At 43.1% G+C, this 27,779-nt stretch overlaps 1 protein-coding gene across 1 annotated transcript in view; it reads right to left on the bottom strand.

Annotated features, from left to right (window-relative positions):
- Nucleotides 1-27,779, bottom strand: part of ERCC6 (ERCC excision repair 6, chromatin remodeling factor) — a 1,256,800-nt gene that overhangs the window by 815,811 nt on the left and 413,210 nt on the right. The window lies entirely within an intron of this gene.

The raw sequence follows: 27,779 nt of genomic DNA on the forward strand, positions 1-27,779 counted from the left end.
AAACTAGTTAGCAAAATACTCTGGTACAGATTCAAAAGCAAAGAAAGAAAAAATCCAGTCTAATTATATAGGACTGGAACTAGTGTATTTTATTTAATTCAATACAAAAGCACACAAAAATGCAATTAAGCAGGAGACAAACTTAGCTGTCTCTATTTAAACTGTTTCATTTATTAGAAAAACACTGCATGCATATGGAGCTCACTTTGCAAATTTTGCATTATGAATATATATATATATATATATATATATATATATATATATATATATATATATATATATAATTTTATATTTTAATCGGAGCTAAAAATAAAGTTAATTTTATGGGACACTCAAATGGGATACAAAATAAAATACATTTTTACTTTTAACTGAAAGTCTATAAAGTTTTAATTTCTTCCTTCCTTTTTTCTTTTCCTTGTTTATGAGAAACTACCAGCAATTTCACACCACAAAGGTCGTTGCCATGGTATGCAGTGTAGTTAACACTTTTCCTGAGCAGTGAAAACACAAAAATATGCATTTATTACAATAAACAAAGTTGTGAGATATATAATGAATGGGGTCCTGATTTTATTACATCTGTTCTCCCAAGGGGATGCTTGACTGTGAAATTCTACATTTTAAGGACAAAGCAAATGAAAACAAAAAGATGATGGACCCCTTTCCACAAAAGGTTGCCTTATTTTTATTTATTTGTTTCAGACTCAGTCTGGTAAGAATACATCCGTATTACTTTCTTAAGGAGTAAAAGAAGTGAAAAAGCGTGGCATAAATCAAAAAAGTGTTTATTTATTTATTGGCATTTGTTAACCGGGTTTGTCCAGCTGGGCTTGTGGCCCATTTTCAGTGGAGACCCGAGGAGAAAAGCTCCAGTAGTACATTTTAAAACAAGTACAATTTTAAACAATATTGATATAATAGCAGTTATAGCAAAACGATTCACATATGTTGGGTTACATGCATAAAGTTAAAGTTGCATTAAAAAGAAGCTACGTAACAATTTTACATTGATATAGTTCAATAGGTTAACAATAAAATGTTTTTGTTTGTATAAAATTATGCAAATGCATAGTAGACACATTGGACAGAGAGGTGCAATGAGGTACTAAGTATGGTCCTTTTGAGGGTACAGATGTGTTAACAAGATTTAAGATTGGGGAGGATTTGTATGGAAGGATAAAGGTTGCTGGATAGTTATTAAGTTCAGAAAACCATACAACCCTCCAATTCTGCCAAAAATGCATGCTTCTTTACATAAAAGAGGTAGCATTAAAACAGGAAACGCATTAACATAAAACTTAGCTCAGTGTAAAGGAGGTCAGTTAAATGTGGCTCTCAGTAGTTCAAGCACCCGTGCTTATATGACCAGTAATGTAACAGAAGGAACACTTAAGTGTCCAGTGCAATTACTTATAATTTATTTTTATGAATGCATTATAATTTACTTACTCTTATTAATACATATAATTTGTACTGCAAACAGAATCATCCACCATTTTATGATTTAAAACACCCATTTCTACTGATTCTTTTTTTTTTTTTCTACAAATTCTTTGTAATTTTTCTCCCTCTGATGGAGCACGTTTCCCATCGGGCCTCCACCGAAAATGGGCCTAATTGCCAAGTCAGACCATCGTAGTAAAGAATGGGTCTACTTCACGTTGTGGTAAGCTGACAATATCGAGTCTGATATTGTTGGCACGACAATATTGAACGTGAAGAACATTGTGCAAGTAAACAGAAATCTCCGTAAGGGGAGATTTCCATTTACCTCAATGTAGTGCGGTCTCGGAGTTGGTATATTTAAGTAGGGGGGGTGTGGGGGGTGTAGGGTGGCTTGCCCCCCTGCCTACGCCATTTAGTTTTTTTTTTTTTACGTTATTCGATGTTTTACTTAATCGATCACTAATGTTTGACCTTTATTGATTCGATTAAGTAAACTTTTAATAACGTGATATAGACGCAAGAAAAGCAATAAATAAATAATTAAGAGTGTAGTGTTTAACTACGTATACAATAGAAACAAAAGATTCTACTTCTAGAAATCCTTAAATGCTTTATCACAAAATAATAATAAAATATTAGCCAATGTTGTTCTTCAATGAGCTTTAAAGAACAATTCAGGAAAACAGCTACTTCTTCAAACAGGTGGGTAAAGGACAGTAAAAGGTAGAAAAAAAGTATGCGCACCTAGTCTGATAAGGTACAGAGGATTCATGGATGGTGGACTTGCATAAATCAAATACACATAGCCCCGTATGTTTCAACCTAGAATGCTCCAAAAATATTTCATAACCCTTATAAAACATTCCATAAAAACACAAAAGTACAAAACATGGATTCATTTTCATTCTTATTACCTCCATCTGTGCAACAACAGACAGCAAAGTGACCACGCAAGTTGGAAGAATCCCAGCCTCATCATCTAAGTCAGAGATAATAAAATTTTGACTACAACCCTATTAATCCAGGTTCATCTAGGAGATAAGGGAGCCAAAGAATCCAGTCTGGAATGATGGGAAAAAGAGTAAATGATCAAAGGTGTGGTTAGTAACATGTTGAATCAGCAAGCATGGGATGCCATGGAAAGATGGGAAAAAGAGTAAATGATCAAAGGTGTGGTACTCAAGGAGGTACTATACCTATTAAAGATGGAATGGGGCAGTGCAGCTCTCCACAAAGTACTCAAGGAGGTACTACACCTATTAAAGATGGAATGGGGCAGTGCAGCTCTCCACAAAGTACTCAAGGAGGTATACATCTAGTAAAGATGGAATGGGGGACTGCAGTGCTCCGCACAGTACTCAAGGAGGTACCACACCTATTAAAAATGGAATGGGGGCAGTGCAGCGAGCCACACAATACTCAAGGAGGTACGACACCTATTAACGATGCAATGGGGAACTGCAGTGCTCCACACAGTACTCAAGGAGGTACGACACCTATTAAAAATGGATTGGGGCAGTGCAAAAATCCACAGAGTACTCAAGGAGGTGCGACACCTATTAAAGATGGAATGGGGCAGTGCAGTGCTTCAGCCCCAATACAGCAGTCCTTGTACAGTATCTAGTAGCCAGAACGGAGTTGTTATGACTGCAGATGCATCCATGAAGGACATCCAGCCACTGCTTAACTCTCACCTTCTAAGGCCAGCTGGGATGACAGGAGCTAACTGGTCAAAAGGAAAAGGCTGGATATGCAAGTGAGCAATGACTAAAAAAATGACCATAAGGCAGTCTTCACTCTCTGACTGCTTGCTTCATCTAGTTCAGGTACAGCGGGGAGTTGGTGGTCTACCCTACATTCAAAGGGCACAAGGCAAAGAAACTAATCCTAGATGGGTCAGTAACCATCTGTGGGACGCATGCATGCATGCTTGCTTGTGGACAAGTCAGAGAACTGCCAATTCACCTACAGCACACCATCAGAATGTGGAAGGAAACTGTAGCAACCAGTGAAAATCCACAAGGATGTGCAGAATCTGCTCAGATGGCATCTCAGTCAAGAACAAGCCAGAGAATAAGCCATGGTGAGGCAGTAGAACTAGCCGTTGTATCACTATGCTTCCCTCACAAAACATTATGATGGGCAAAATTAACTTTAGACTAAAATCAACCTAGTATAGATGGCAGTCTTGGGAAACTGGCTGACCTGAAAACTTGCATTAAGTTAAATGTTATGCTTTCAGTTATGGCAACAGAACAGACTGAAGTTAACTGACTGGCTCAGTGTCACTTTATACAGATAGGACTTACAAACTGTTCTGTGGGTTTTATTACGAAAAACTAAAATGCTGAAGCTAAAGTGGAAAAATGGTCTGCTTTCTTCCATCTCCAGTTTCATCTCAGATAATGATGTGCTGGTTGCATTACTATCATTTTTAAACAACAATTTTTTAACATTTTAATCACTGCCTTCATCTGTGTTATGCTCTACACAAATCTTGAATGCAAGCAACAACAAATGGTTTTAAAACATTTCATGAACAAAATGCAGCACAGTTGTGCACCACACACACAACATATTTTCAAGAAGTGATCAATGTAACGTAAATGACATTTGATTTAACCTAAATTCTCAGTCCCATTTTCTAGCTGGATGTTTTTTTCGGTAGAGGCTAATGCAGCTCTCGCACTATCAAATATACTGATGCAGGTGGCACACAACTCCTTATTACAGCACACACTGTTGTCTCTCTTCAATTCGAGTCTGCCTACCACAAGCACAGTGCCTTGTAGGGCATATAAAGTCCACTGTGTTAACTATCAATTGCAACATACAGTACCCAAAATACTTTACTATAGACTTACTTGCAGAAAGTTGAGTATATTGCTAAACATGCAACTGTGCACTAGGAAAAAGGAAGAGGTAGTGAATGAATATCTTGCATTAGTTTTGAAAAAAGACACCAAAGGGGGTGCTATGCTGCGAAAGAGACAGGGTAGAAAAGGGAAAATACTGGGCAGGCAGCAAAAAAGTGAGAAAGGAGACTCAGCAGACAGCTAGCCAGAGAGGGAGCAGGTGGAGAGGGAACTGGAAGAATAAAGAAAAAGGACCAGATAGTCTACCCAAGAAAGCCCTCAGAAATCCAGCCTCTGTGTTTGCAGATCCTCAAAGGAGATCTTCAGCACAGCTATGGATAGTGTAGAAGTGCAAGAAGACTGGAAAACAACAAGTATTACATTCTTTTGTGTATGTGCAGGGAGGGGGGAATGCACAGAAGTACACGTCTTTTAGCTTAACAGTGAAATGGGAAATCATGGAGACAATTCAGAGGAGAAGGCTGGTAGCATTTGTAGAGGACAACAGTCGCCGAAACAGCAATCAGCAAGACTGCGTGACCAGAAGGAGCTGTCACCAGCTGAGCTTAACAAGGAGAATTAGTAGGAAGAGTTTGCTTGGACTTCAGCAAGACATTTGACTCAGTCTCATGGAAAAGGCTGACCGAAAAGTTTCAATTTTTGTAGGCCGGACCAAGGCACAACAAGACATACAGAGATGGATACATGAGGGGAATGAATGTCAGGAATTAGGAAAGTGAAGTGCCACAGAGATTTGTCCTATGTCCCATACTCTTCAGTGTGTTTGTACCGGACATATCATTAGCAAATCTGTTCCCTCAAATAACACTATAGCTGTAGCAGTACAGAATAGGGTGGAGAAGAGTCTAGGGAAGGATTTGGAAAGGCTGAACAAGTGGACAAAAGGGGCTTCATTTTAGGTTCAGCAAAAATAAATGCAAAGTATTACACTTAGGCCACAACAACCTGATGTGAAGCATCAGCAGGGGGGGCAACAGAAATGAAGGTAAATGATGAGTGTGCTACTGTACTTGTTCTGGACTAGTGGAAGTCCAGTGAGGGAGATTGGCTGCATACAACAGAATGCTAGGTATATTCACAGGAGGCAGATTCCAGCAGCAGAGGGGAAATGCTTCCAACTCTACATGGTCCTGGTAAGACAACACCTTGATTGTTGTGTGTGGTTCTAAAGGCGATATAAGCAAATCCATACAAAAGCTGACAAAAAAAGTCAGTGGGAAAGAGGAAAAGGGATATAATCTGAGGCTAGAATACATAAGAGTACTTTTCAGTAGAGATCATAAGACAAATAGGAGACGAGGCTGCTGAAGGTATGAAGTATCCAATAAATACAATTCCAGAAAAACGCCAGATACTTTAATACAACAACAAAGCTTTCAGATTACAAATCCTTCGTGTTAGAATGTCTATACTAGATTCTAAAACCTTAAATAGTCAATTAAACAGTCATATGACAACAGCCAGCCTATAAAACATAAATCTGATTACAAATGTCACTAAATTATTTTAAAATGAGTTAAACATATTCCTATATGCATGTAACACAAAATGCAAAACCCATAAAATATAATATAAAACCATTTTTCATCTTACTTCTTTCTGTTTTTTAACCAGTATTGGCTTAATGGTCAGTGCATTATTCTGTCCTGGTTAGTTATCCAAGTGTACTCCCTATTCTCTAAAGCATTATTCAGGTCCCCACCTCTAATCTGTTTACATACTATATCTATTACTCTGAATTTAAAACTGTCCATTTCCATTTCCCATTATATGCTTAATTAAAGCATTACTTAAAGCATTACTTTCTATTTCCCTATGTATATAAAGTTAAGAAGTTAACTTGTGATTGTTTCTGCTGTTTCACACTGAGCTAATTGGAGAAAGTCGGAGGAAGGGCTCTGAGCTAACGAATCTGAGATATATAACATTAAGTATCCTGTTTTTTGCTTATTTCTGAGTTATTTATAGCACTTTTATTTTACTCACTGTGTGTGAGGTATTCAGTAGAATTTTCTACAATTGTTTATCATCTGGTTGGATTTGTTTGTTCTGATTTTTGTTTCCCACCCTCCGTCCCTCTTCGTATCCTGTTTTTATACTTGGTGGCTTTGCAGTTGCCCACCCCTGCTGTAAATTTGATCTGGGACACTCCTCTTTGTCTAGTGTCGTTACCTCATTCTACCTATTCCAGGGAGAACATTTGAGAAGGCCAGCCCAGTTAGCTTCTGCTCCTCCTTTCCCCTTTAGAAGAAAAAAAAAACATTTTTTTCTAAGCTTGTTTCCTGCCTTTCCTATAAGTTGTCTAGTCCAGATACAGATTTTCTGTAACCAGGACTGTTTGTAAGCTTCTGAGCCCCCAAGCCTTTCTGTGTTGGAGGGAAGCCTTCTAGCTTAATTTTGTTTCTTAGAACTAGCCAGTTTTCTAGTTTTAGCACTCAAATCTGTTTCTTTGAGCTCAGCACTTGTTCAGAACTCATTGTAGGCACTAAATAAGCTACAAATTACTACAGCACTCAACTTTCCTCACTTGTCTAAAGTAAAACAGTTTTTAGTACTTAATAAATAAGCACTTATCCAGGCATGTCTAAGGGTCACCTCCCGATGTTTTCTCCTGTCTACCTGATGAATCTGGGCATCTTGGGGCAATGCAGCAATTGCCTCATGTACACAGACAACCCTTTCCTCCTACCACCCAACACTACAACCTGTGAGAGATGCATTTATATAACCAAACTGGAAGCAAAGCTCCCTTCACCCAAGACTGGACTAGACAGTCAAGAGGAGAAGGTAAACACTTGCACCACACCACACTCATCACATAGTCTCTCAAAACCTACACCACCAAAACACACACATAGAAACATAAAACACACACCTACATTTGTGGTGGCTCTCAAAATAAATCTACCCAAGCAACGGGGACCTCCAAAGCAAAAACGTAAGCAACCTCCACCCCCCCAACACAACCCAAATGACACACAGCCCACAAACTCAGTGTGCCACTCAACCACAGCCTATAAGGCATAACAACGTACCTAACACTCTAGTCATAGGTGACTCTATAGTCAGGCACACTGATGTTCCACTCACCAGGCTAAATCAGGAGAAAGTCACTGTCAGGTGCCAGGATCCGCCACATAACGCATGCATTTAGGTCACTCCACAGCAAGTACAAATATGACTCTCATTGTTCATGTTGGTGTGAATGACCTAAGACATACCTCCCTGGACTACATGAAAAGAGACATGGAGGAGCTTTCTGATCTTGTAGCCCAGGCAGGTATGACCCTAGCCCTGAGCAGCATCCTGCCATCACCCAGAATAACACTACAGTACAAGGACAAAATAATTGACTTCAACAATTGGCTAAGCTTCTGGTGTCATTCTTAGGGGATCCAGTATCTGTCTGCCTGGGATGACATGATCGACAAACCACGATGCTTTGCCAGAGATGGCCTGCACCTGTCGCCCTTGGGATTCCAGATACTGGCTAAGGCTCTTGCCACCCCTATAGTGGCTTTTTTAGGCAAGATTCAAATGACAAATTCACGACCGTAACAGGTACAAGCAAGCAAAATCTGAGGGTAATGCTACTCAATGCTATAAGTCTAAACCTCAAAATGCACTCACTTGAGGCACTCCTTAAAATGGAGAATATCGACATCTGTGCAGTGACAGAGACCTGGTTCAAGGCTCCAGAGAGCTCCCCTGCATTACCAGGCTATAATTCATACCACACCTTTCAGCCACCTAACTTGGACTGAAGCACTAAAGGCGGAGGCGTGTCAATATTCATTAAGGATATCCACACCTCCAGGCTAGTTGCTCAGCATTATGCATCTGAGATTATCCAAGTGCAACTAACTCTGGGCAAGACCACAATGCAAATTGTAGCTTGCTACAGATCCCCCACCATGCCTCAGGATTCACACTCCTCATTTCTTGATACACTGGAAAATATTAGAGTACACTGGAAAATATTAGAGTACAACCTAACACCCTAATAATGGGCGATTTCAACTACCCCACCATTAACTGGGAAAACTACTCATGTACCAACTCGTGTACTCAACGTTTTCTGGAATTCATAAATTTGAATGCCTTGAATCAACTTATCCACACCCCCACCATTGGCAGCAATATGCTAGATCTGGTCATTACCAACATGGGCAACCGGTGTTCCACACCACAGGTCAATTCCTCGTTGGTCAGATCCGACCACAAGCAAATCACCCTAGACATCCACATCCCAGCCCCACCCCCCCCCCCCCATTAGGGAAACCACAGTAAAAAAAATTTCTCCAAAGACAACTTCACGCTTCTTAAGACAGACGTGCCAAACTTCATGACACCCATGCTGACGGACAGTAGAGATACGACTGCTGAATCCTATACAATTGCACTTTATAAGCACTTACACGAGTGCATGGATCGTGCAATCCCTAACAGAACCAAGATGCTATCCTCCAAAAAAAGGAAGCCAATCTGGTGGTCCCCTGCTATAAACAAACTCTACAGCAGAAGAAAGAAACTGTTGCAAAAAAGAGTAAAATCCCATAATTGGAGGAACTCTGTGGTCAGCCTCAGTAAGAAGCTGAGATCCCTCATAAATTCCTCCAAAGCTAGTTACGAAAACAAAATCGCCACTGATTCTAAAGACAACCACAAAGCATTCTATAGCTATGTCAAGAATCTCAATGGCAACACTCAGATCTGCTCTGAGTTACAGCACAATGACACTAAATATACAGAACCAACTGATATTGCCAACATCCTGGCAGATGGGTTCAGTGCTAACTTTACCCCTCTCTCATCCCCTAAAAGGCCCATCTCTATACCGGAAGAATGCAAAGTACCTATAATCACGGCTGCACAGGTAAAAAACACACTCTCCAAAGCCAAGAACACAGCATCCATGGGACCTGACAACATCCCAGGCTGCGTTCTACATGAACTACAGAATGAACTGGCACCCCACCTAAGTACCATGTTCAATCATAGCCTCACCTGAGGCTTTATGCCCACTGAATGGCGCACAGCAAAGGTTATCCCACTCCACAAACGGGGAGCCACCACAGACCCCGGGAACTAGCGCCCCATTAGCCTGACGAGCCTGGTCTGCAAGGCTATGGAGCGTATCATCATGGAACTTATAAACAATGACATTGGTAATCTCTAAACTCTGGACCCTACCCAGTTTGGGTTTGTAAAAGGCAGATCATGTCTCCTAAACCTGATAGACTTCTTTGAAGCGGTCACCAAAGCTGTAGATGAGGGTAAGGTGGTACACACAGCCTATCTAGATCTCGCCAAGGCTTTCGACACCATCCCTCCACTCTGGAATTATAGACAAACTCACTAAACTAGGTATAAATCCCCATGTCACAAGATGGGTTGCCAACTGGCTCACTGACCGAACCCACACTGTGAAAGTAGCAGACTCTAAATCCAACTTCAGACCAGTGACAAGTGGGGTACCACAGGGTTCAGTCCTAGGTCCTCTCCTGTTTGGTATCTACTTCTCTGAAGTACAAGCTAACACAGAAGGTCTTTGGCTAACAAAGTTCGCAGATGACTGCAAACTAGGAGCCATAATCAAATCTCCTAACGATGTGGACATCCTACAAAAGGGCCTCACTGAGACAGATGCCTGGTGTCAAAGCCATGGCCTCAAGCTCAATGCCAAAAAGTGCATTGTCATCCCTTTTGGTAAAAACTCTGTACCCGTGAACTACCACATAGGCGGTAGTCTACTTAACACCAAAAGTGTGATAACAGACCTTGGGACACAGGTGGACAGTAGTCTCTCCTTTGATAATCACATTGCCACAGTAGTCAGGAAATCCTTCTATGTGGCCCACCTCATCACAAAAGGTTTCTCATCCAGGAAAAAAAGAGGTAATTGTTCCCCTCTATTCATCACTCATTAGATTCATTATAGAGTACCTCACAAAACATCTACAACAACTGGAAAGGCCACAGAAATACCTCACAAAGAGGATTACTGGCCTCAAACAGATGGCCTACGCAGACCGTCTCAAAAAACTCCAACTTTTCTCTGTCGCATATCGCCTACTCAGAGGCGATCGCTACCTAACATACAAAGCTATGTCAAACCCAGAGCTGTTGGACATGCTCCATGTAAAGAAATCCCAATCCCTCCGAGCTACACTCTCTAGGGACCTAAACCTTGTCACCACAATAAACAGAACATGCTGGAGGGATAGATTCCTGTCTCAGAGACTTCCCATACTCTGGAACAAACTACTTATCTATATCAAACAAAGATCCTCATTAGCACTCTTCAAGAAACATCTTGATGATTAGATGGGAGATCGGAAATTCACCCCGGGGATCACTTCTGTGGCTCTGCTTGACAGGGGCACAGGAAAATAATTTTCTTGGGTGGCAAAAGCCAGGGTATCATTTGGCTAGGCTTATATAGGCCCTAGGGCCAATAGCTTAGCACCTACCTATGAACCTATACGTGACTTATGCTCTATAATACAGTCCTTGAGTTTCCTGCTGCTTTTGCCAAAATAGAAACATGAGTACAGTGTGCAAGTTGCCAAGTACACTGCATTTTCTGTATTACATGTTGCCATACAATTAAATACAAAATTTTCTTTAGTTAATGGATGAACAAATGAAGTAGTGTCATTTTTAAGAATATCATCACAACAAGTACAATTTATACAGGAGAAGGTACCCATTTTAAAACCACTCTGCCTTCCCTTATTCTGCTTTGGGAAATCTTTATAACATAGTTTAAGTTTCAGATTTTGAGCAGTTTTATATGCAAAGAAAAGCCTACTTTCCAATATTTGGTATATTTCTGGCATAGCCATCAAAATGCCCTAATTTTTCTCTATTACCTTCTTTACCTGCTCAGTTGTTAAATTATATGTTGTTAGATATCTTATTACTTCTGTTTTACCTACATTCAATGGTGGGCTTTGTTGCCTAATACTAAGTGCCACTATATTATTATCTTTTCTAGCTTCAAAAGTTTCATTTGCATATTGGTTTACCAATCTATACGAATAACCCCTTTCTAAAAACTCAGTAGCCATATCATCTAGTTGTTCTTTACAAACCTCATCATTAGTATTCAACCTACTTACCCTTAACATTTGAGATTTTATTATTCCTTTAAATATATGCGGTGGATGCATACTATTCTTATGTACATACCTATTAACCTGTACTTCTTTTTTATGTACACTAGCCTCAATACTTTCACCTTTTCTTTCTATAGTTACATCCAAAAAAGATACCTTTTTTGGCGAGCAGACTATTTTAAACTGAAAAAAAGATGGTGTTCTCTAAATATCGTACAAAATGTCTCACTATTTCCCCAGTGCCTTTCCACACCAAAAAACAATCATCTACAAATCTGCCATAATATAATATGTTCTCTTTCCCCTCATTCCCTGCACCAAACATCATGTTCTTTTCCCATTGATGCATTACTAGGTTACCATAGGTGTTAGCCACTGCTGTACCCATGGCTACACCTGCTATCTGTAGATACGGTTCCTCATTAAACAAAAACACGTTCTTTGTTAGAACTATATCTAGTAGATGGTATATATTCTCTATGTCTCCCGCTTGTACATCTGTTTCCTCATTTAGGAAACTATGAATTGCCTCTCTACTGTTATACCCAATGAATATGGGTTAGAGTGAATCTAAATCGAATGTAGCAAAAATAAATTCGACATTACCATTAGATATATGCCAATTCTTTAATTTTTGTAAAAAATCATTAGTATCTTTTAAATAGCTATTACATAAAGGCAGATATTTGCTTAAACTTTCCTGAAGGTACATCGATACCGGTTCTGTAATCCACCCCCTTCCCGATACTATTGGTCTCACTGGGGGGTGTGTTACTGATTTGTGCAGTTTCAATATACCATATATAATCGGTATTTTAGGACATGACACTGTAAAAAAGTTAAACAGTTCTATTGATAAACCATTATGAAACTGCATGTCATAAATTGCCATATTGTACTCACTAATACACACTTTTATCTCTTGAAAAGTAATTTTTTTTAAGTTTTTTCATCTTGCAAAAATGTGTACATAGCAGTCACATAATCTTCTTTATCCATTAAAACTATTGCTGCCACCTTATCGGCCTGCTTAATTACTATTTGATTATTCATCATTATTTGCTGTAACCCTCTACTCTCTTGACTCATCAAGTTATATTTCTTTTCTAACTTTTTAGCATACAGTTGCCTTAATTCATTTTCACAGATATCATGAAATGCTGCAACTATAGCATAGCTAGTTGGTATAAACACATTTTTTCTTTTACATACATCATTTAAACTAGTACCTTAACCTTCTTTAAAGATTCATTTTAAATTAATTCTTCTAGGAAACATTTTTAAATCTGTTAGAGCATCGACAATAGTGTCCATATAAGTAGGTATGAACTTCATTCCTTTTTCTAATAATGTCTCATGTTCTGTTAATAAGGCAAAACTTGAAAGGTTTACAATACCTGTTAATGCCTTCATCAGCGTCTTGCTGCTTTGTTCTGAGTAAACAGGCTGCTGTTTTTTCATTTCACCATATTGCCCATATGTTTGCCCGGTTGCTCTTGTATAGGACGGTCCCTGATAGGTTTTTGCAAACTTATATTTATTTTCTCGGCTACCTCCAGCCGAAATGGTGTTTTTAAAAAAAATCCATCTTCTTGGTTGCTGTTTTATCTGCCATTTTTTTGGGTCTGTGGTTATTTTTAATGATGCATGTGAATTATCCATTACGCTCTGTGATATAAGAGTATTTTGATGCTCCTTTACTCCATCTTTCACTACAGGATCTCGACTCTGTTCTCTCGAGCCTAATCCTTTGCCCTCTCGTTCTCACATTGTTCCTTTGGATGTCTCTCCTTCTTGATTTTGCATCATTCGCAAGCTCGTCGCCTCATGAATATTCATGTTGTCTTTATTAGCTACACTTGTTACCAGTGTGTTATCTAGCGTTATTTGATCTAAGCAATACATATCCCCTTTTTGATTATTTTTAGCGGTGTCAGTTCTTACCGTTTTCGGCCAAAAGAAGATGTGCCCCATCTTATAATCATTAATGTCTCTCAAAAATGTATGTTTTTTTGTTGACTCTAATTTACCATCAAGTTGCTGCAGTCTATTTAACATCAATTGGTAGTGATGTGCTACACCGGGACGATGCAGATTTTCACACAGTTCATTTTCCAACTTCAATATTTCATTTATCATTTCTGACTCTATTTATGCAAAAAAGTCATTCATCAGTTGCATATAATCACTACTCAATTTAAGATTTAATTGCTGACATTTTTTTAGAAGTTCAGGGTACGTGTTAGTATAGGATGGCATAGTTTTAATACGCAAGCCTCTTGGTGCTATTTCCAGCTCCAAATAAGCATTAAAGCTTAGTTGCTGCCATTGGAGCCGCTTGAAAGCTTGAACCTTCCTCTCCAAAACCAATATATGCTCAGTAAGGCGTTCCATCTGCTGGGGAGCAACTCCCATAGTTTCATCTGTAGTAGTTGCTATTTGTAGTAGTGGATTACATTCTGTTATAAGAAGTCCTTTCAGTGTACGCTGACTTGCAATGGTCTCCATATCAGATAACAAAAAACACTCAGATAGTTGTAAGGCTTGCTGTTCTTTTGTAAAGCCCAATGCTCAAAGTCCAACCTCTCACCAAATAGTTACAAGAAATTAAGGTCGAGACAGTGATAAAAAGTAAGTTGTGTACACTTACCATAAATGTAGATGTTCGAGTGTATTCACTGTTGCAGGCATTACATTTGGGTAATCTGCTGGCAGGTTGCCCTCAGTCGGCCTGAATAACAAAGTCTTGGGTCCTGCGTCGGTTGCTGTCTCCTCTTCCATGACGTCAGGGGTATAAAACATGCAGCCAACGCCATTTTATTCAGTTTTTCTTGCCCCGGATGACAGGTGCCCCCCAAATGGGGAGCAAAAATATATATATAAATAAACTGTAAATATATAAATGCACTTTTAGAAACATTTATTTATTTATTTATTTATTTATTTTATTTTACATTTGTTTACCGGGCTAGTCTAGCTGGATATATGTCCATTTTCAGTAGAGGCCCGGGGAGAAAAACTCCACACATAACAAAATAAGGCAGACAGAATTAGAAGTTATGTACTCACCATAACGTTCCATCTGAGTAGGTGGATTCATTTGTCTGCAACCTGTGGGTTATGGATCCGATATCGGATTCGAACCGGCATGGTTTTACCAGCTATGGATCCGAGCTCCTAGCTCCTCCCCTCACCCATAATGCCCTACTCTCCCTACATGACCTCAGATCAAGTTTGCCCTGAATCAAAATACCCTGAAAAGGGTAACATATAATATGCAGGAAACTGACAAGGCCAGGGGGATAGGAGGGCGGGATGGTTGCAGACAAATGAATCCACCTACTCAGATGGAACGTTATGGTGAGTACATAACTTCTAAATCTGAAGTAGGAGATTAATTTGTCTGCAACCTGTGGGACAGAGTCCCCAGCTACCTGAATCTTGGGCTGCCGTCATGGAAGGATATTCCGGAGCACCGCGGAGCCAAAGGATGCTCTACCTCTAGATGTGATATCCAGCTTGTAATGAGAAATAAAGGTATGGGATGAAGCCCAAGTGGCTGCTGAACAAATGTCATCCAGAGGAATCCTAGCCTTAAAGGCCGCTGAGGTAGAAACTGACCGAGTTGAATGGGCACGGACTCCCTCCGGTGCGGGCCTCCCAGAGGCTTGATAAGCTAGAAGAATACACTGTGAAATCCAGCGAGACAAGGATACTTTGGAAATTGGCTTACCCAGATTGAATTTGGCAAAGGAAATGAACAACTGGTCGGATTGCCTATGACCAGCTGTCCTGTTAAGATAAAAACGAAGCTGCCTGTGAACATCCAAGGAATGCAGCTTGTATTCACCCTTGTTTTGATATTTAGGAAAAAAAAACAGGGAGGTTAATGGACTGATTAATATTTGTTTCTGAGGCCACCTTAGGAAGAAAGGAGGGATTGATCCTGAGGTATACGCGGTCCGGATGGAAGATCAAGTAAGGAGGCTTTGAAGATAAGGCTTGAAGTTCCGAAACTCTTTTGGCCGAAGTAATGGCCACTAAGAAAGCAGTCTTAAGGGATAAGAATTTAAGATCTACTGTGGCCGTAGGTTCGAATGGGGGAGCGGTCAAGGCCTGAAGAACTAAGGACAGATCCCAAGGAGGAACCGCTTGCTTAACAGGGGGCCTAAGGAGAAAGGTGCCTTTAAGGAAGAATTTACACAATTTGGCAGACATAACTGGTCCAGAGTCATGACCAACATGATAGTGAGAAATGGCCGCAAGCTGCACTTTGACCGTGGAACTACTGGCACCATCATTAAAAAGAGTGGTGAGGAAGTCTAGCACCAGAGGAAGGGGAACCGTGAAGGGATCTAGACCTTGCCGCTCCGCCCAAATGGAAAACCGTTTCCATTTACTGCGGTAAACTTTCCTGGTAGATGGCTTATGAGCCGCTACCAAGATGGCCTTAACGGGAGACGAGATACCGGGAGTCCTAATTAGGAGTGGAACTGGAGCAACCAAGCCGTTAGCTTCAGGGTGCCCAGATTCGGAGTTGGTAGGTTCGATGGATGCGAAATCAGATCCGGAATGGGATCTAGAATCCAAGGTGGATTCACAGAGTGAGACCTTAGGAAAGGGAACCAGATCTGTCGAGGCCAGAATGGGGCAATGAGGATCATTCTGCACCCCAACCGAGAGGCTTTCTGAAGAACTTGGAGCATCAGGGGCAAAGGGGGGTAAGCATAAAGAAGACCGGGAGGCCAAGCATGCACCAGAGCGTCTCTCAAGGAATCCCCTGGAGGAGGGATTAGAGCGAAAAAAACTGTCGCACTTGGTGTTTAAGGGAGACGCAAAAAGATCGCAACAAGGAGTTCCCCACCGTGCGAAGATACGTTTCGCTACTTGAGCATTGAGAGACCACTCGTACGGGGGAGAATGGTGCGACTGAGTTTGTCCGCCAGGATGTTGGACCGACCCGGAATATGCGTTGCGATGAGAAAGCGGTTGGTGGAGATCGCCCATCCCCACACTCTCATGGCTTCTCGACATAAGGGATAAGACCTGGTTCCCCCCTATTTATTGATGTACCAGACCACCGACATGTTGTCTGACTGAATCGCAATTGTTCCCAGGGGAAGAAAGGCCTGAAGTGCTCGCAACGCCAAGAGCACTGCTCTCATCTCTAGAACATTGATATGCAGGGAGGTCTCTGAGTCGTTCCACGTGCCTTGGACTGTCCTGCATGCAATATGCCCCCCCCACCCAAGGCGGGAGGCGTCCGTGGTCACCGTGGCGAGAGGGGGAGAAGCACAACAAGGGCGACCTCCGTGGAGATCCTGTGAGTGGAGCCACCACAAGAGGGACCGCTTGCAAGCCTTGCTGATCGCAATGGGATGATGCAGAGGTAGAGCAAGGTAAGACCATTGAACCTGAAGTGTCCACTGAAGGACCCGCATGTTGAATCTGGCGAGAGGAAGAAGAGATATTGCTGCAGCCATGGACCCTAGAGCCCTCAGGACCAATTCCGCCGGAACAGAGCTGGAGTGTAGGATGGCCTGCACCTGGAGTCGCAAACTCTGAACTCTGTCGGTTGTGAGGAAGGCTCTTAACTCCCTGGTGTCTAACCTGGCGCCTATAAAATCTATCAACTGAGTAGGGGCCAGGTTGGATTTTGCTACATTTATCGTGATGCCCAATCGGGGAGCTAGATGAAGAAAGGAGTCTCGTGCCAATGATAGTAGATGCCTTGTTGGGGCGGTAAGGAGCCAGTCATCCAGGTATGGGAAGACCTGCACCCCCTGAAGCCTCAGGTGGGCCGCAACCACTGCTAATACGTTGGTGAACACCCTGGGGGCTGTGGTGAGACCAAAGGGAAGGACCCTGAACTGGTAGTGACTGGCTCCCAGCCGGAAGCGAAGAAACCTCCTGGAACGTCTGTCCATTAGTATGTGGTAGTACGCATCCTTGAGGTCTATAGAGCACATCCAGTGGTTCTTTCCCTAAAGGGGAAGGATAGATTGTAGGGTGACCATCCGGAACTTCTCTTTGGGAACTGCCAGGTTTAACAGGGACAGGTCTAAAATTGGTCTTAGGTCCCCCGTCTTCTTTTGCACTAAAAAGAACCTGGAGTAGAACCTTGATCCGATCTGGTCTGGGGGGACGGACTGGATGGCTCTTTTCCCCAGCAGATGGCCAATTTCTGCCGAAGCGGCCTCCCGCTGACCAGGTGGAACGTCGGGGAGGGATTTTAATTTTGGAAGGTGACAAAAAGGAATCTTGTATCCTCTGGATATAATGCGGAGGACCCAGCGGTCTGATGTTATGGACTCCCATGCCGCTAGGTGCTCCGAAAAATGTCCCCCGACTGCCTCCAGAGTGGAGCAGTCGGGCAACCCTTCAGGGCTGCTGCGCGGGCCGTCCAGAGAAAGGTTCTCTGGCCCCGAAGTTCCTGGGAGCCCCTCTGCCTCTGGGGCGGCGTCCTCCCCGTCCTCCTCTGCCACGGAAGGACTGGTTGTCCGGAGCAGGTTGGGATTGCTGCGACTTCCGGAACCACATCTTCTTCTGGCCCTTTTGGTTCCTAGAGTAGGGCGTCTGGGGCACAGAGAAGCGGATTCCGATGGCAGACAGCGTCTTCCCGTCCTTTTCGCTCTGGGTCAAGGTGTCGCGAACCGTCTTGCCAAAAAGGGCAGAATCATCGAAGGGGGCGTTCGCGAAGGATGCCTTGAAGGGCTCTGTGAAATCGCAATGGCGGAGCCAGGCCTGGCGTCTTGTGACTAGGCCTACTCCTGCAGCTCTAGCGGCTCCCTCAGTAGCATGGGACAGCAACCGCATAGAGGTATTTGTTACGGATCGAAGAGTGGCCATACGGGTAGAGTGCAAGAGTTTGTCCTCTTCCGACATGGACTCAGGGGGGGATGCAGCGTATTCTTTAATAAGATCGCGTTGCATCCTGATCACATGTGCCAAGTAGTTGAGCGCCCTCACCGAGAAGGTCGCAGAACTAAACATTCGCTTCCCCAAGCGGTCCATCATCCGAGACTCCTTGCTCGGAGGGTGGACTGAGGGACTCTCCTGAGTGAGTTCCCTCTTGGTGGCTGCTGCTGTCAACATGGCATCTACCGGGGGCCCCTTACTCCAGTGGGCACGGTCTGCAGGGGGGCTAAGGATTCGGTCTGGCCTTTTGGGGATTGGCTCCACGGTGTCTGGTTCCTTCCACGCCCTGGTGGTAATGAGGTCCACCAGGGGGTCGGCAGGAGGGGACACCCAAGAGGTAGATGGGCCTGCTTCGAATGCCGCCAAGAACATGGACTCGTCCGAGGAAGACTTTGGGGCAGACCACCCCCCCCTATGCGAAGCATTTCCGTGATGTCTCCAAAGGAGACATCCTCGGGGGGTGATCTTGGGGAGCCTTCCCCTTCCTCCAAATCCGTGTCTTCAGTTAAAGACTCGGGGGGAGTCTATGTGCCTCCTTTTATGTATGCTTGCAGGGCTTCCTCGGGGGGGGCTGTCCGAGGAGCCCTCGCAAGCAGTGTCTTGTTCCAAAGGAACAGCTTGGGGCACTGAAGCGGGCTGTCCCAGTGGCCGGATGGTGGAAGCCTGACCCAGTGCAGATGGAGCGCGGGACTGAGCCGAAGCAAGTGCCGGGGGCCCGGAAGCCCTCAACAGAGCCCTCTCCACTACATCAAAAGCCGAGGGGGAGCCAGCCTCGACCAAAGGATCCGAAGTCGGCTCCCCTCGGATCCGAAGAGTGGATCGGAGCCGGCCAGACACTCGGATCCGAGGGCCAGTGCGCTCCGACACAGACGGCGCCGAAGGCACACTGAGTCCCCGGATCCGGCTCGGAGCCAGGCTCCGAGGTCGGATCCGAAACACTCGAGGGCAAGGTCGGATCCGAAGTACCTAGTACTATCGGCACCGACCCACCCCCGGCTCCGAAGCTGCCCGGCTCCGAACGCTCCGAACCCGGGTAGCGGGTCGGAGAAGGAGCTATAGGCTTGAAAAATGGGGTCGAGCTCCCCCCCAGAGGGGAGGCAGGAGCACTCCCATCTGCATCTGGGCCTGGATGAACCTTCTCATCATCCGGTCCAGATCGGCATCAGAAAGAGAATAAGTGGATCTCGAAGAGGCTACCGAGGTAGGCCTTGAGTGCCTCCTCGATAGCCTCGACGGAGATCGGGTCTCCTCCTCCTCAGGCCCCGGTGAAAAGCAGACCGGAGACCGGAGCCGAGGGAGGGGAGAGCCAGTAGCCAAGGAGGCCGGAGGAGAAGCCCGCTTAGCTGGCGGGGCCGAAACGGAGGTCTCGGCCCACCGCTTGTGGTGCTTCTCTCTCCGGTCCTTTTTTCTTGCCTCTCTCTCCTCCAAGCCAGTAGCGGGAGGTTGAGTCCCAGGTGGAGGAGGGAGAGCAGGAGAGGCGGGAACCGAAGCCACAGTTCCCACCACAGGAGCGGGAGCCGAAGCCGAGTCCGGGGGCAGAAGTCCCGCCAGGACCAGCTTCGACCTCCGCTCCTTCAATGCCCTGGGGTTGAACCCTGCACAAATAGAACATCCAGAAGTGAGGTGTTCAACCCCAAGGCATCGAATGCACCGAGTGTGGCCATCAGCAGGGGATAGCTTATGGCCACACTCGGAGCATTTGGAGAAAATTGCCTTAGGGGCCTCTGACATGGTAAAGTCTTTTTTTTTTTTTTTTTTGTAACAAAAAAAAGGCAAAGACAAAAAGAAACTGGTACTAAAAGTACACACACACAAGGCCCCACACAATACACTCACACAGAACTACGACCAGCAAGGGGAGGGTAAACTAAAGTTCTTAAAATTAATAATTTTAAGCTAAAACTAACAAATTATGAAAGGGAACCTAACACAATCACTCAAAAAACTTAATAACTATTGAATAAAACGCTTTCTTTAACTAGAAAAATCACTTAGCTGAAGAGCTCAGAATCCAAAGACCTGGTTACCAGCGCGGCAAACTAGATCTGAGGTCATGTAGGGAGAGCAGGGCATTATGGGTGAGGGGAGGAGCTAGGAGCTCGGATCCATAGCTGGTAAAACCATGCCGGTTCGGATCCGATATCGGATCCATAACCCACAGGTTGCAGACAAATGAATCTCCTACTTCAGATCAAGTTGTTAATAAAGACATACAGTAAACAGAAATATAAATCAACTCGTTAATAATATCAAGATACATTTTAGAATTCAAACAGTATAAACTCAAATACAATATTCAGATGGTTTAAAAGCAATCTTTCTATTATAAAGGTTATGCAAAGGAATTAGTCATATAGATAAGAGTTAAGGCTCAGAAGGGAGGAGAAGTAGAAGGAATATGAAGAGTAATATAATGGGGAAGTGGCAGGAGGCAAGAAGAGAAGAGAGGAATGGAAGGAAGACAGGCAAGAAGAGGTGGGAGAGAGGTAGATGTAGGTCAGAGCACAGAATGACATTAAGGGAAAAGAAATCGGGGTGGAGGCTAGTTTTAAGCAGTAAAGAAGGGTTAAAGGTAGGGAGAGGGTGGGGAGAGAGAAGTTAGCCTGGTGTACTACAGGAACAAAGCCAGTGGTTTTGGAAGTACATTTTAATTTGTTGTTTGAAGAGAGATAAGGATGAGATTAGAGTTAACTCTTTGGGCAGGGAATTCCATATTCTGCCTACAGTATTGATGAAAAGAGAGTCACCAGCTACGTTGTGGGCCTTTGTGGGTTTGGTCATGAGTTTGCAAGAGGAACGAAGAGAGGTGAGATTATTATAAGGGAGTAACAGTTGAGATAGTATAGGGGTATTACTAGGTTGGTACAGTAATTTGTGGGCAATAGACAGTTGTGAGATCATAGGATAGTTTTGTAGTTCTAGCCAGCCTAATTGTTTCAAATTGAGGCAGTGATGGGTTCTAAAAAGGTTACCAGAGGCGAAGCGGGCAATGTTATTATAGCAAGTTGCTAGTTTGTTTAGGTTAGTTTTCTTAAGGTTGGTGAAGATAGGAGAGGGGTAGAAGAGAGTAGATATAAGATGGGAGCGAGCAATAGTAGCTCTGGTAGATGGTGTAAGAAATTGTTTAATACGGTATAATGATCCGATTTTTCTGTTAACTGATTTGATGGTGTTGTTGATGTGTTGGTCAAAAGAGAGAGTGTTATCAATGGTAATTCCTAGTAGTTTAGTTGTGGAGTCAGGAGAGATGACAGTGTTGTGTTTGAGGAGATAGAGAAGTTTAGTGGAGATGTATGTGTGGTGGGGGTAAAGAGGAGAAGTTTGGTTTTTTTAGCATTGAGAAGTAGGTACCGCCTAGTAAACCATGTTTCTACAGTGTTAAACATAAACTTAACCTTCAACTAAAAGCAAATACACCATAAAGGCTTTTGAGTATAGTGAAGGAGAGAAAAGGTATAGAATGGGGGATGGCGGGTGGGTAACCCGGACTGCAACAGTGAATACACTCGAACATCTACATTTATGGTAAGTGTACACAACTGTACTATGTTCTTCATGTTTCACTGTCGCAGTTATTACATTTGGGTAGAATCCCAAAGCTATGGATGGGAGGATGGAACTAAACAGCATTAGGCGCGGCTATAAAACCCTGCAGGACTGCAGTGGCAAAGCCAGCCCTGGATTTAGAAAAGAGAGGTAAATGATAATGCTTTGTGACGGTATGAACAGAGCTCCAAGTAGCAGCTTCTAGAATGTCTTTGGTTGGGACCCCTCTGAGAAAAGCTGCTGAAGTAAAGGCAACCCTGGTGGAATGTAATCTGATCCCCCTGGGCACAGGTTTACCATGGTGCAAATAGCAGAAACGAATGCAGTGGCTTATCCATTTAGAAATAGTCTGCTTTGATATAGCCTTCCCCTCTGATCCTGCAGCAAATGCTACCAGTAGTTGCTCAGACTTTCTTAGAGAGTTGGTCCTGTTTAAGTAGAATCTTAGTTGTCTGTACGTCCACTGAATGCAGAATCCTCTCCCCCCTTGTTCTGCGGATTTGGGTAAAATGTTGACAGGTGAATGGTCTGGTTAAGAGCCACACTGGATACCACCTTAGGCATAAAAGGATTGGTCCTGAGGGCCACCCTGTCCGGGTAAAATATAATGACAGGTTCCACTGCCATGAGAGCCTGTAGTTCTGAAACCCTTCTTGCTGAGCTGACTGCCAAAAGAAAAGCTGTTTTCTAAGATAGAAAATTTATATCGGCAGTAGCTGCTGGTTCAAAAGGAGGCAGGGTGAGTTTTTCCAGCACAAAATTGAGGTCCCATGCAGGAGTTGGTGCTCTCCTGGGAGGCCTTACATTTGTGTCCCCTCTAAGATACTGTTTAAGCAGTGGATGAGAAAAGAGGGGAGGCTCTGTGTTGTAATGAGCTGAGACGGCATAGGCATGGATTTTTATTGAAGAAAAAGATAGGCCCTTGTCAAGCATCTCAGTTAAGTATTGTAAAATCTGAGGAATATTGGGCTTTCCTGTGTCTATTCCTTGTGCTTGATTTCAAGCACAGAATCTCTTCCATTTATCAGCATAAGATTTTCGAGTTCTAGGCCTTCTGGCTTCCAAAATGACATCCATCACAGATTTACTGAGAGGTGTGGTTTGAATAATTAGTTGATTAGCCATGCTGTAAGGTTCAGAGTTTGGAGCTGAGTGTGCAGAATTTGATAGTTCTGCTGAGACAGTAGATGAGGTATGTATTTGAGGCAAGTACCATGGAGGAAGGTGTGACAAATTCCTTAAAAGCTGGTACCAGTGCTGGCGAGGCCAGTCTGGAGCAATTAGGATCATTTTTGGTTTTTCCTGTCTGACTTTTAGTAAGACCTTGGAGAGTAGAGGCAGAGGGGGAAAGGCATAGACTGATGGGTTTTTCCAGCTGAAGGATAGAGCATCCACTTTCCATGCTTTTTTGCAATGGGTTCTTATGCAGAATTTGTCCAACTGATAATTTTGAGGAGAGGCAAATAGATCTATGTCTGGGCTCCCCCATTTCTGTGTTAACATGCTGAAGATCTGTGGATCCAGTTTCCATTCGTGCGGGTCCATAAGACTTCTGCTTAGGTCGTCTGCCAGAGTATTTTGCTTTCCTGGCAGGAATTGAGCTTGAAGATGTATTTGGTAAGTCAAGGCTGTGTTCCACAAGTCCATGGCTAGTCTGCAATGGGGGTAAGAATGTGTACCCCTGCTTGTTTATGTACCACATAACTGTAGTATTGTCCATCTTTATCAGTAGTTGTCCTGGATGAAGTAAGTCCTTGAAGGCTGTCACAGCATTCTGAACAGCTAGCATTTCTTTCTGGTTAATATGCAGATGCATTTGGTTTGGGCTCCATTTGCCCTGAATGCATCTCCCTGCCAGGTGGGCCCCCCAAGCACAGTCTGATGAGTCGATAGTTAGGGTTTGGGTGGCATGGGGTAGAATGAATGACAATCCCTTGTTTTGGTGACATGCCTCTGCCCGCCAAAGAAACTCCTGTTGTAGGCAGGGAATGAGAGGAATCATTGTTTCCAGGTTGTGACAATGTTGACTCCATAAACCTTTTAGGTACCACTGAAGTTTCCTCATATGCAGTCTCGCATACGAAATTAGTAGAATGCAGGATGTCATGAACCCCAAAGCCTGCAGAATTTGTCTTGCAGATAACTGGGTTTTTGTTGCCATTTGTTTGAAGTATGTTGTCAGTTGCCTTTGTTTGTCTGGCATGAGGTAAGCCATCTGGGCAATTGTATTCAAGCTTGCACCCAGGAATGTAATTATTTGCGAGCGTACCAGTTGTGATTTCTTTTCATTTATAGTGTACCCTAGGCATGCCAGAAGCCTTTTTACAAATGCTAGATGTTGAAGAAGAGTGTCCTTGTCCTCTGCTTGAATGAGACAGTCATCCAGATAAGGATAAATTTGAATGCTTCTTTGTCTGCAGAATGCAATTACTGGTGCCAGGCATTTTGTAAAGACCCCGGGCGCAGTAGATAAGCCAAAGGGCAGTGAAGAGAATTGGTAATGCAAAAAACCTGCTTTGAAGCAGAGGTATCTTCTGTATGATTCCCTTATTGGGATATGCAGGTACGCCTCTTTTAAGTCTAGAGCTACTAACCAAGCATTCTTTCCTAGCATAGGCAGTAGCTGTTGTAGAGTCAGCATTTTGAATTTTGGAATGTCCAGGAACGTGTTCAGAATCGATAAGTCCAGTACTGGACGCCATGAATTGTCTTTTCTGGGTACCAGGAAAAGTCTTGAATAAAAACCTTGTCCTTTTTCCTTTTCTGGTACAGGTTGAATAGCCTCCATATCCATAAGGGACATGACTTGTTTCTGGGCCTCTACCCATTGGTTTTGTGACAGATCCGGCCATCCGTTTGGAACTGGCAAAGTATGGAAATGAAATCTGTACCCCTGGGATACTGCATTTAATACCAATTTGTCCTGGGTAATTAACTGCCAATTTTGAGCATGAAGTGTGAGTTTTCCCCCCAAGGGGGCTGCCAAAAGATAAGTGCTTGGAGATGGTAGAGGAAAGTCACTGAGACTGCTTACTGTAGGGTTGTGCTTTGTTTCCTCCAGATTTGGAGATGGAGGCACCCCGTTGCTTTGACCAGGAAGAACCCTGTGATTGATATCTAGAGACTTTTGAGTGCCTGGGTTTGCCCTGAGCGGCTCAGTTGGACACAGGAAAGGACCAAATTTTAGTAGGCCAGTGCCTACTGAACCTGAGTGGCTACACTTGCAAGAAATCTTTTACAGTTTGCATAAATTTAGCTTTGTTTTCCATTTTCTTCAAAACTTCTTCTGCCTTATTACCAAACCGAATATCACGCTGCAAAGGGGCATCCAACAATTTAGCTTTAACATGATCAGGCAGATTTTGCTCCTTGAGCCAGGCATGCCTTCTAATCACAGATCCAGTAATGGCGGCCATACAAGAGGCCTCCAAGGAATCAAAACCACATTGCAAAGTATGCTTTCCAACCTGTTCTGCTGAATGCAATAATTCCTGTAACTTTTTATTTTCCACACAATCAGAAATCAACATCATTTTCTGTTTCAGTAAGCCCATAACATGCTGCTGATACTTAAGCATATGAAACTGGCAGTTTAAAGCCCTGATTGCCAAGGTTGCAGACGTATAAACCTTCTTACCCCATCTATACAGCGCCGTGGAATCTCTATCAGAAGGGGTAGGATTTTTGGCTGTAGAAGCCTTAACACCCTTGGGACCCTGAGAAATAGTCTCAGGATTTTTTAAAAGAAATTTGTGGGAGCCAGGAACCCTGTAATATCTGTCTGGCTTACTAGGAGCCGGAGGCAGGGAATCAGGAGCCACGCTTGATTCCAAGAACACATCATCAACATTGTCTAATACAGGAGGTATTGCCAAAGGCCTATGCTGAGGAAGAAGAAGGAAATCCCTAAGCCTCTTTTTTGATTCAGAGACTCTCCCAGTGAAAATGTTCCTTTAAAGTATGCAAAGTCTCTCCAAAAGAGTAATCCTTAGGAGGAGATGCAGAGGGGATGGATTCCTCTGCATCAGAATCCTCATAGGGTGGAACAGAAAATTTCTGATCAGAAGAGGAAACAGAAGAAATGGAAACCAGATCTGAAGATTCATAGTCAGTGCCTTGCCTAGGCCTCTTGGGGGGGGGGGGGTTTGGGAACCCCTGATCAAAGTAATTAAATCCTCAGCCATTTTGATCATCATTTTTTAGGCATAGGGGCCTGAGCACGTGGCTCATGCGTCAGTTTTTTAGACATAGAAGTTGTTTTTGACCTTGTTTGTGTTGCTGGCGTCAGTTTAATATAAAAATGTTGAGGCCTGAAAACACGCTCAGAAGCCGGTGCCTGCTCAGTGGCTCCGGACCCATCCAAGGGAGAGACATCTGCGGGTTCAATACTCTGAGAATCTCGCGGCATACTGGACACCGAATGGGTCTCGGTAGAGGCCTGCGACTCAAAAGTAGCAGGTATCAGGGGCTGTGAAAGTGCCTCACTGAGTACCGGCGAACCAGCGACTGGCTTGGGAGAAGCTTTGTCATCGGTTTTGGACCTCGCCGGTCTGTCTCTGTCTTTTTCCTTGTGGTTTTTGTGAACTCCGGTAGTCGGATTGCTAACCAACGACATTTCAGCATAATTAAATCTTGAACCAAAATATTTAGAAGCAAAAATATACCGACGCTTAATAGTGCGTTGGTTAAATCTAGCACAAAACCGACAGCAAGGCACACTGTGATCAGGGCCTAGGCAAGGAATACAGTACAAATGAAAATCCTTATGAGGTATTTGCTTCCCACAAGTAATGCAATTATTAACTTTTACTGACATCGGTAAGGAGCAAGAAAAAGTTTCCCCAACGAGGTACTTAGCTTTAGTTGAAGACTTCAGTTCCGAAACTCGAATACGAAAATTTCAGGAGTCAGCCGACTGGCACTTGCGAACTGCTTCTGCTTTGGGCACCGCGCGGCAAGAAAGACTGAATAAAATGGCGTCGGCTGCATGTTTTATACCTCTGACGACTTGACGTCATGGAAGAGGAGACAGCAACCGACGCAGGACCCAAGACTTTGTTGTTCAGGCTGACTGAGGGCAACCTGCCAGCAGATTACCCAAATGTAATGACTGCAACACTGAAACACGAAGAACATCTGAAACTGTAGCCAAATGCACAAATCCAATAAATACAATTCCAGAAAAACGCCAGATACTTTAATAAAACAACAAAGCTTTCAGATTACAAATCCTTCATCAGTGTTAGAATGTCTATACTAGATTCTAAAACCTTAAGGACCATATTATAGAGCATAAGTCAAGTATATGTAGGGAAATAGAAAGTAATGCTTTAAGTAAGCATATAATGGGAAATGGAAATGGACAGTTTTAAATTCAGAGTAATAGATATAGTATGTAAACAGATTAGAGGTGGGAACTTGAATAATGCTTTAGAGAATAGGGAGTACACTTGGATAACTAAGCTAAGAGCTGATATGAAACCAGGACTGAATAATGCACTGACCATTAAGCCAATACTGGTTAAAAAACAGAAAGAAATAAGATGAAAAATGGTTTTATATTATATTTTATGGGTTTTGCATTTTGTGTGTGTTACATGCATACAGGAATATGTTTAACTCATTTTAAAATAATTTAGTGACATTTGTAATCAGTTTTATGTTTTACAGGCTGGCTGTTATCATGTGACTGTTTAATTGACTATTTAAGGTTTTAGAATCTAGCATAGACATTCTAACACTGATGAAGGATTTGTAATCTGAAAGCTTGGTTGTTTTATTAAAGTGTCTGGCGTTTTTCTGGAATTTTATTTATTGGATCCGTGCATTTGGCTACAGTTTCAGTTTTATCATTGTCTCGACCTTAATT

The sequence above is a fragment of the Protopterus annectens genome, chromosome 14.part0 (assembly GCF_019279795.1).
Source record: "Protopterus annectens isolate FY-2018-M chromosome 14.part0, PAN1.0, whole genome shotgun sequence".
NCBI lineage: Eukaryota > Metazoa > Chordata > Ceratodontiformes > Protopteridae > Protopterus > Protopterus annectens.